Source organism: Engraulis encrasicolus, unplaced genomic scaffold (assembly GCF_034702125.1).
Source record: "Engraulis encrasicolus isolate BLACKSEA-1 unplaced genomic scaffold, IST_EnEncr_1.0 scaffold_134_np1212, whole genome shotgun sequence".
Taxonomy (NCBI): domain Eukaryota; kingdom Metazoa; phylum Chordata; class Actinopteri; order Clupeiformes; family Engraulidae; genus Engraulis; species Engraulis encrasicolus.
The window spans coordinates 36,412-46,348 of record NW_026944845.1 but is presented as its reverse complement, the minus strand read 5'-3'; the positions used below and the strand labels follow the sequence as shown (position 1 = coordinate 46,348).

General features: G+C 42.5%; 1 long non-coding RNA gene across 1 annotated transcript; it reads left to right on the top strand.

The window, feature by feature from the left end:
• Positions 1–7,852: 7,852 nt before the first annotated feature.
• On the top strand, positions 7,853–9,685 carry LOC134442259 (uncharacterized). Its single transcript, XR_010033351.1, has 4 exons — positions 7,853–8,047; positions 8,224–8,404; positions 8,848–8,943; positions 9,281–9,685. It is a non-coding gene; the product is annotated as an uncharacterized LOC134442259 (long non-coding RNA).
• Positions 9,686–9,937: the final 252 nt, after the last annotated feature.

Here is a 9,937-nt window from a genome sequence, read left to right as displayed (position 1 = left end):
GATAGTTAAGGTTTTTACAGCGAATAGTGCTGCGATGCTCTGCAATGCGTACTTTTAACTCCCTACTAGTTTTTCCAACATATGACTTTCCACATGGGCACGTAATCAGATAAATAACAGATTTTGTGTTACATGTGATAATGCCCTTAATGGGAATACTTTTACCTGTGTGGGGGTGTTTGAATGTAGTGCATTTATAAGTATAATTGCATTGCGCGCAGGAGCCACATTTACGGTTACCATCCGGAATAGGGGTTAGAACCGACTTGGAGGGCACCATCAATGGTGGAAGATCAGAGTTTACTAACCTGTCTCTTATGTTTTTGCCACGTTTGTAAACTATTCGTGGTGGGTTCTGAAATGCATCACCAAGATTAATATCTGATTTGAGTATGTACCAGTGACGGTTAATAATACTCTTCAGTTGCTCAGAACATTTTGAATAGCATGTTGAAAATATAATGGCGGGTTCTTCTTTTTTCTTTGGCCTGTAACGCAATAGATCCGACCTGTGTCTTTTTATGATTTTGTCATTTGCAGAGATGATTTGAGATGACTTGTATCCGCGCGCTCGAAACTTGGACTCCATGGTGTTTATGTTGCGTGCGTAATCAGCCTCTTTACTGCAGATACGCTTGACTCTGCAGAACTGACTATAGGGGAGGCTGTTTTTAAGTGGAAGAGGATGACAAGAGTCTGCTCTTAAAAGACTGTTGCGTGCTGTCGGTTTAGTAAATAAATCAGTGTACAGTGTGTCATTTTCCCGTATGATCCACACATCCAAGAAGCTGATACGAGTCGAATCGAAGTCCATTGAAAAAGTTAAACATTCGGTGCAGTTATTAAGATAAGTAAAGAAATCTTTTAAGTCATCAATGCTCCCACACCACAGGGCCACTACGTCATCTATGTAAAGTTTCCAGAGTATTAGATGTTGTGTGAACCTGTTGTTGACCTGGATGTGTTTTTCTTCAAACAACCTCATGTATATATTAGCGAAGGACGGGGCAAAGGGACTGCCCATCGCTACCCCTCGTTTCTGTAAAAACCATCCATCTTGAAACAGGAAATAATTGCACGTCAGGATTAATTTGGCAAATTCCAGTATGCAGTTTGTGGATGGGTTTTGGGAGGTTGCTCGTTTGGAAAGAAAATGTTCTAATGCCTCCAAACCTTCGTCATGGGGTATAGAGGTATATAGAGCGTTCACGTCAAATGTCACAAGAATAATCTCATCTGCTGGAAGAGGGTTAACAGTGTCAATAACTGCCAGTAAATGCCCAGTATCTTTGATAAAAGATGGTGCAGCCTCTGCTAGGGGGCGAATAAAATGGTCAACAAAAGTAGACATAGAGGCTGTTAAAGAGCCTATACCAGCCACGATCGGACGACCAGGGGGCTTTTGGAGGTTCTTATGTATTTTAGGAAGCGTGTAAAAGGTCGGGATGACTGGGTTATCTACTCTTAAGAACTGCATCTCTTTTTTACTTATGTCTCCTGTATGAACAAATTCATCAAGTGTATCAAAAATCAGATTTTGGAACGATCGAGTTGGGTCCCCAGGTAATTTTTCATAAAACACATCATCGGTTAGTTGTCTTTCACATGCATTCACATAGTCAATTCGATGTAAAACCACAAGACCTCCTCCTTTATCAGCAGGTTTAATAACTAGGGATTCGTCTGATCGTAAATCATTCAGTGCTTTTTTCTCATCAGCCGATAAGTTACTATGCGTGTTGAATTCGTGTTTTCTTTTCAACAGTTCAGTCGCATCTTGGTCCACCAATCTACAGAACGTCTCAATCGAGGCACTGCGGTTGGCTGGAGGTGTAAAGTCACTTTTTGGCCGAAAGAGGGTATTTGTGTGTTGGTGTTGTGACTCAGATGTATTTATGTCCACCTGGGACGCTGACCGAGTGGTGGCAAAAAACTCACGCAGCCTAATGTTGCGAAAAAACTTAAATAGATCAACCTTCACATCAAAGTCATTTGGTTGTGTAGTGGGAACAAAGGATAAACCCTTATTGAGAACTGAAAGATGAGAGGCGTTTAGTGTCTTACTGGAGAGGTTGAAGACAGTTATTTCTTCAGCGCTTTGTGTGGTTAGGTCCGTGTGCTCTGCGTACGTGCGCGCGTCCAACGTGGCTGTGTTTCCACTGGATTTCTTCTTGATGCCGCGCCGCGTGCGGCCTTTGGGGGCCGTCCTCGCCCTCGTCCGCGCCCGCGCTGCTGTGGCGCGGTGACGTGGGATCTGTTGGTTAAAAAACTGGAACTTGACGCAGTGGAAACATCAGATGAGTTGTCAAACGTGGATTGGAATTCTCCGGGGCGCGTCCTACGTGTGGAGCGTGGGCGTGATCTTCTTGCGGGGTTCCTCCAAAAGTAGACGTTGCCTTCGGCCGCATCCTTCGTATCTCTCTGGAATTTCTTGATCTTGAATTCTTTGATTTCGCTGGAAAGCTTTTTTATTTTTTCTTCGTTGTTCTTGAGGATGTCGTTGAACTCAGTTTCATTCTGGATACTGTCCTTGAGTGATTTGGTTTGGTCTGCGATGGCGAGGTCAATCACAGCCAGCTCTTGTTTCAGGTTGTCAACCAATAAAGTCATTAGGTCGAAGGAGCACTTGTTGAGAATAGCGCACCAACTGTCGCAGAATTCAGCCGTCTTGTTTCCCAACATCGGTTCCTTTTGCCATCTCAGTCCACGGGGGATCATCCCTTTCTTCACGTAGTCACTCAAGGTCACCATATGAAAATAGGTGTTGGTTCTTTGTGAAGTCAGATCAAACAGCTCAGAGCCCATCTCGGTGTGATCGACGTAATCTGAAGGTGTAAATAATGAGTCGGTCACCAAGATTTCGTTGATGTCTTTTTGGCTGTATGCAAACATTTTTGGTTGGGTTTGTTGATGGCCTCTAAGGGCTGTCAAGATGAGACAATACTTTTCATGACGGCCTCTAGTGGCCTGATCTAAAAATTACAAGTGTTGCTCTCACTTTGCCTTCCCATCACGTAATGTATATAGTTTACTTGGGATTTGGATCTCTTGCACTCACAGGGGCTGGTGTATCACTATGTGTTTTTGTTTGTTTTTCTTTTAATTTTTATAAATTGTCTTACCTCTTTTTGACATTACTGCCAATTTGTAAAGAAAACATACTGTAATCAAGATGAAATTTCACCTTGTCTGGCAGGTGTCACTGAACTGATTAACCGGCTGCTGTCAGCCAATCACAAACCAGAGGACAATTTATAAGGGGTGTCTTCACTTTGCTTTTGTAAAACTTGAGAAAGGCCATACGGGCCGAAACGTTGTTTGTCAATAAATTGCAGCACGATGGACTAGAGTGTGCGGTACCTTCTTCTACCAAATTGATCCTGCACCCGCTACCTGCACCTCGAAACCTCTGGTGTGCGTTGGTTTCCTCCCTCAAAATACTGTTACAATTTTTTCTCATCAGATCTGAGAGAATCTGTGTGTGTATTTACAATGCCTCTGGATTATACTGTAGATAAAATGTTGCATTTTGTCTTTCAGGGTCTTTTTCCCATTTTCTGCCCTATAAGTATGAATGCAGTTTGCTGCCACCCCACCCAGCACATTGGTTGTTTTGCAGCTCATCACAACATTGCTGAACAAAAATAAAATGCCCAAGTGGAGTTCATTGCATTCCAACATTGTACTGTCAATTTGGCATTTCTTTCCATTTTTTTATTTGATCACTCTCCTCGTTTTCTATCTCTCTTCTGTTCTCGTCCCCACAGCTATCCAATCAGCTGGTGTGTAATGTGTTTTACAGCGCCCATAAACCATGCTGAGGGCCACTTCATGCTTCAGGAGCAAATGTCAGGGAGAAATACGGGCCCGCTGGACCCCTAAAACCGTTTACGCTTTTCTCTCAAGCCAAATCTCACCCTTTGTATGTCTGTTTCTCCCCCACAATGCTATATCTTACACCAGGGATGTCAAACTCAGGCCCGGGGGCCAAATTTGGCCCGTGGAGCCAATTTATTCGGCCTGCGAGATCATTTCAAATTTGGCCAACATACACCGTCAATGTATAGCATAATATGACTGGAACATGAAATTTGTTGTGTCACAGGATTAGGGCTTGACATTAACTTTTTCACCCACAGGCCACAGTGGCTAGTGGTTTTCCAAAGTCACTAGCCATTCAGGTATTCCACAGATTTTACATCGCTTTTTTGTTTCATGATAGGGTATGTCTAGCCTCAAAAGATGAAGTGTTAAGCCAGATGAGTGCATTGCTTTCTAAATGGAAGTAGAAATTGAGTTACTGAGCTTTTTCTTGGACTTAAATACTGTGCAAGCACTTGATACATAAGGGAAACCACAATATAGGCTACTATGATGTGAATGTCATACCAATGAATAAGCTGCCAGCCAAATTGGCTAGTGACACCGAAAGTGTTACTAGCCACAGCCAAGTTTTACCAGCATTCGGCCGGTTTGCGGGTGCCAGTGTCAAGTCCTGCATAGGATGTGCAGACACATATGAACTAACAAAAATGATGGAAAGAGTGTATGTGAAATTTAACAATGAGTATGAAGTGCATGCATGCAAAATAATGCTCCATTTTTAAAAACAATTGTGGATTTCGGCCGGTGACATAGTTCCAGATTTTGATTTTGGCCCTAAGTCAATTTGAGTTCGACACCCCTGTCTTACACTCACACCCTTTGTATGTCTGTTTCTCCCCCACAATGCTATATCTTACACTCACACTCTCTTGGCTTTCTCCTCCAAATCTCTCTGAATTTGTCCCTGGCTGTGTCTCGGTATCTACCAGGAGGGGGGGACAAAGGGGTATGTTGTCCTGGGCCCAGTGAGATAGGTGGCCCAGAGTTGGGTGCCCCTTACATTGTACACAGTATGTATTGGGTAGGGGGCCCTTTCAGATGACTTTGTCCCGGGCCCAGCAAAAGCTGTCAGCAGCCCTGCCTCCACCCCTCTCTCTCTCTCTCTCTCTCTCTCTCTCTCTCTCTCTCTCTCTCTCTCTCTCTCTCTCTCTCTCTCTCTCTCTCTCTCTCTCTCTCTCTCTCTCCTCTAATATCCCCTCTTTCTATCTTTCATGTATTTACGTTGTCTTTTCTCTGACTGCCTAAATATCTCTCCATGTCTTTTTTTCGTGTTGCTCTCTCTGTCTTACTTCACTCCCTTTGCTGTCTCTCTGTGAGGTCCTGCACTACGCTCTGGCCAGGGCTGCTCTTGTCCAATCAACAAGCCTTTCATCTCCTCCACATCAGGACCAGGCGGGGTTTAGTGATGCTCACAGACTTCTATTATAACTAGACTGCGGATGTTCGATGCGTTGTGAAGCAACGGCTGGGGGCGGGACATGGGACGATTTTGGGGCGGAAGAAGGAAGTAGAGCGCCTTTTTCCATGTATCTCTATGGTGGACTTGAAGCCATGTAGTTCCTAGGCAATTCTTGCCGAGTCGGCCCTGTTTCGTTAAAACGGTAGTCTCCCCTCCCTCCTAAACAACCCAGATATTTTTTTCGGGCTGACCCTTTATTTAAGAAAGCTATTAAAATAGTTTAAATGACCAATGAGCATGGCTATTTGGGTTGATTGGCAGTTGCCATTCTTTAGAATTATTGTTTTGATTGACAGGCAGGCCGTTGTCAAGGAGAAGGGCGAGTCTCGCGGCGTCTCCAGGGGAAGCCCCCTCTCTCCCTGCTGCATTACTTTCAACCAGCTCTGCTTTCAACAGCTTCATCACTGCGATGGATTATTTAATTTTGGTACACTTTCCCCACAAATATGCTTTGTTGTACTTTTGGATGTACTTCTCCGTATTCTGTAAGGACCTCTGCGGTTTTGGTAAGTAAAATAAAAGCTTGTATACGTGGCTGATTGACCAAAATGACTGAGCTTTGTTTAACAAACACGTACGACAATGCTAGCTTATTAGCCAAAGGCAGCATGCTGATCTTTCAGTGTTTGATGATCTGTCGGTTTGTCAAGTAACTTAATTGTAATCTGAATGCCTTTGCTTTTGAAAGCAAAATGTGTCTGTTTGGCGTGCATCAGGTGTATGGATTCCCTCCTTCCGTACCGTAGCCAAATCCTTACATATTCATTCACGATGCTGTAAACATTTCACTACCATTCTGGCACTATGCTGGCCAGCCACATCGGAAAAGCAACCTAGTCTAGCTGTGTTCCTCCGTGAAAAACTGTCAAATATTGTTTGTTTCTGTGTTGCCAAATTGCCAAGTTGCTAGTTGGTGATGAAATGATGGTCATTCCCAGATAGCAAGCTGACATTGAATAGATATTGATTTTCCATCTGAATCATCAGAATGGTCGACATTGAAATATTGATGCAAAACAGATGTTGAATCACCATTGTTAAAACGATGTAACCCGACCTAAAATAACGTTGACAGCAATGATATTGAAACAACATTGATTCATGGTCGTCCTTATTATGATTGATGTATCATTGATATTTGGTAATCACGTATGATCGAAAGGCCATCGATATATAGTTTACCGGGAAAGATTGAAGTTATCGGTCGTTGCTGAACGGGACAAGACAAAGAGTGGCGCACGCTCGGATCCAGGAACAAAAGGTAAGCAGACTTTCATACTTTTACACAGTAAGTGTCCCCGGTCCGCGATCCATAAACGGCCACAGTTTTCCGAGAGCGCCTGGTGCGGTCACGGCCGATTTCCTCCGATCACCTACGATCGGCAACACAAGCTGAATGAAACAGGCTAGCCGGCTAGCGAGCTTTACTGCAGCCATTCTGTGAACTGCAGCTAGCAGTACGTGTACTGGTGTCAGTTGCTGGAACACACACTTACAACGTAATAAACTTAACTTGTGTGTATGTGCTTTAGACCTTCCACGACCATGACGAGAGCTCCAGCTCTGACTTTCCTGGCCCATCACAATCATAACGACCTAAAAGCCCAGTAGGACCGATGGCCAGAGATGGAGGAGGAGGGAGACAGACGCAGCAGAGGTCGGGGACCTTGATTAGGAAGACTCACACACAGAACCCCCTGCTAACTGTAAGGATACGGTAGGCTACATTCATTCCACAATACCATTTCCTGCTGTATTCCTTCAGATGTGTAAGTATTGTAATGGATGTTATCACAACAGATGTAGGCCTACTCTATATCGCAACACGAGTAGCCTACACCTGTTGTGATAACACCCATTACAATATTTCAGAAATAGCATGGGATTTTCAATATATTTTGAAAAGTTTTATGGACCGATGTGTGTTGTTAGGATTCATTTTAATTAAAACTAGGCCTATATTTTGTGTGTTTCAGATGCCCTCGCTCAACAGCCTGGTGGGAATCGGATGGATGATCTTGTTTTTACACAAGCTGTGCAGAAATGGCTATGCGCCGGACAGAACTGGAGGTGCCAGTCGCGGTGACAGTAATTAAAATAATTCAAATAATAAACATCTTTCTAATAAACATCTTGTGTTTCATATTTATTATTTTATATTATCAAAATGTGGATCCTGGCTGTAGATAAAGCAGGAGCCAGATAATTCTGGTAGCCTTTCTATTGAAATAACATTGAAAGCTCATTGATTTTTAGTTACGTCGAAATTTCAATGTTGTTTCAATATAGGCACGTATCGAAATACAGTTGAAGTTGCGTGGATCCATAGTTACAAAATCAACATAGTTTCAATGTTAGTCGAGGGTGCAAACTGATGCTAAATCAACATCGACATCTGATGTTGTTTCAATGGTTTAGCGTCGGCAATGGAATGCTGATTCTACATCGATTCAATGTAAGCTTGCTATCTGGGATGGTACGTTCGTTTTCAGTATGCAAATTGCGTCATTAATGTTGACTGTACTGAATGACGAGTGCATAGTGTAATGCAAACTGTCAGTAATGTTGACGATTGCAGGCCTACTGACGAGTGCATTGTGTAGTAAACATCCTTTCCCCATCCTCATGTGACATGGTTTCATTCTGTAGGCAAAACAACAAACCACACTTCACCTGGAAAACACAGCCAGGACTCACTGTCAGGTAGGCCTAAGTTTCAAATCCCTAAAGTATACGCTTGACTTAAGACCAGAGACCTTCCAATGTAAGGCTAACACCATCATCTGCTTACTCTGCATGTGTTTATATATTAGTAATAACATAGTAATGAAATATATGTTGTTCTCATCACCCTTCGTTTGTCATAATTTTCTTTACAGATGTCTGAAAATGTACAGTACACGCCAGCAGGTCTCACCATAGTCAACATCATTAAGGATTTGACTCTCTGACCTGAGAAGAGGCCCCATAAACACACCTGACAAGGACCAGCCACTGTTGCCAGTGCACAACTGAGGACCTGACCAGCCTGCTGCCATCTATGATACTATATAGTACCCGGTATGTAACATTACACTACACTCAGCCAATGCTTGCATCCAAAGCGACTTTCACTTATTTTTACATGTGCCTCCCAATTTGAAGGGACAAAAAGTAATTGGACTGGATAAAAGTATAGATCAAGCGTAGTAAACTCTCAGCGTTTGTCAGTAGCCACTATCTTCAATAATTACAAGGGTACCAATTCTATTGACAGATATGCATGCCCACACCATGAAACTACCACCCCATGATTTTCACTGATTAGGTAGCATGCTTTGAAACACGAGCAGCCCATCTCCTTATCTATTGTGTTTCTTCTTCCCATGAACCTGACACTAATACAAGTTCAGCTACTTAATGTTGAGGTAAATAATGTAAACGACATAAGTATGTTAAGTTGTTGGTGTACCAAACAGTGACGTATTCTCATCACACTTCATATGCCATTATTTTATTTACAGCGGAGGTGTCTGAAGACGTGGAGTACACTGCAGCAGGTATCACATGACCAAGGACTTGGACAACGTCTCTGTTTACATCTATAGTGTATTACACAAGTGAGTCTACACCCCCATATTTCTGCAGATTTAATGGGACAATAAAAACATTTGAAAACTGAAAATGAAGTCTGCACTTCAAGCTCATCACATTAAATAAGTAAAACAGGAGCTTGGTGAGCAGACTTAATTTTCAGTTGTCATTTGACTTTGTTAGTCCTGCACCCAAAACTTTTTTGAGAAGGATGTTCATGGGTTTTTTCTTTTTTAAACAAATGTAGACATTTTTACTACACTGAAATGTTATAGTTACTCTATATATACCAGTGATATGCTTCAATTATGTTCATGTTACATTAATTATTTTTTAAAAATAGATTTGTATTTATCGTTACAGCTGAAGATGTGCACAGTACGCTGCTGCCTGCATCCTACCACCACAGAGGATCCGATGTGCAGAACCAGCTTCAAAAGCCATTGCAATTATGAAACACAGTTAATAAATGCTTATATACAGCAGCCCGCACATTTTGTTTAATTTGTTATATTGGTTAACCACACTATTGTTACAACACAATGCAGGTGGTACATGCATTGGCAGGTATCAATAAAAAGAAATGTATGGAGCATAATCATATTGGGATAGAGCAGTGGTTCCTAACCTATGGGTCAGGACCCAACTTATGGGTCGCCAAAGATCCACAGTGGGTCGCGAAGCCCTCTTGATTTTAAGGGGTTTCGTTTTAATACCATATAGCCCATGTTGAATATATGACAAAGTAAAGCTTTTAAACTGATATATGCATAGAGGCAACAACATGTAAGCGACACATTAAACAGTCATTCTATATTTGACTGAAGACAAATTGAGGAATACAATTTTCTAATGAGTTTCCGCAGGACTCCCTCTCGCCTGGGACTCCCTCTCGCGTGGGCGCTGGCACGATTGGGTCACCAAAGCTTACAATGGTAAAAATATGGGTCCCTGAAGAAAAAGGTTGGGAACCACTGGGATAGAGGAAGATATACAGTAGACTAGAGCATGAGGGAGGGG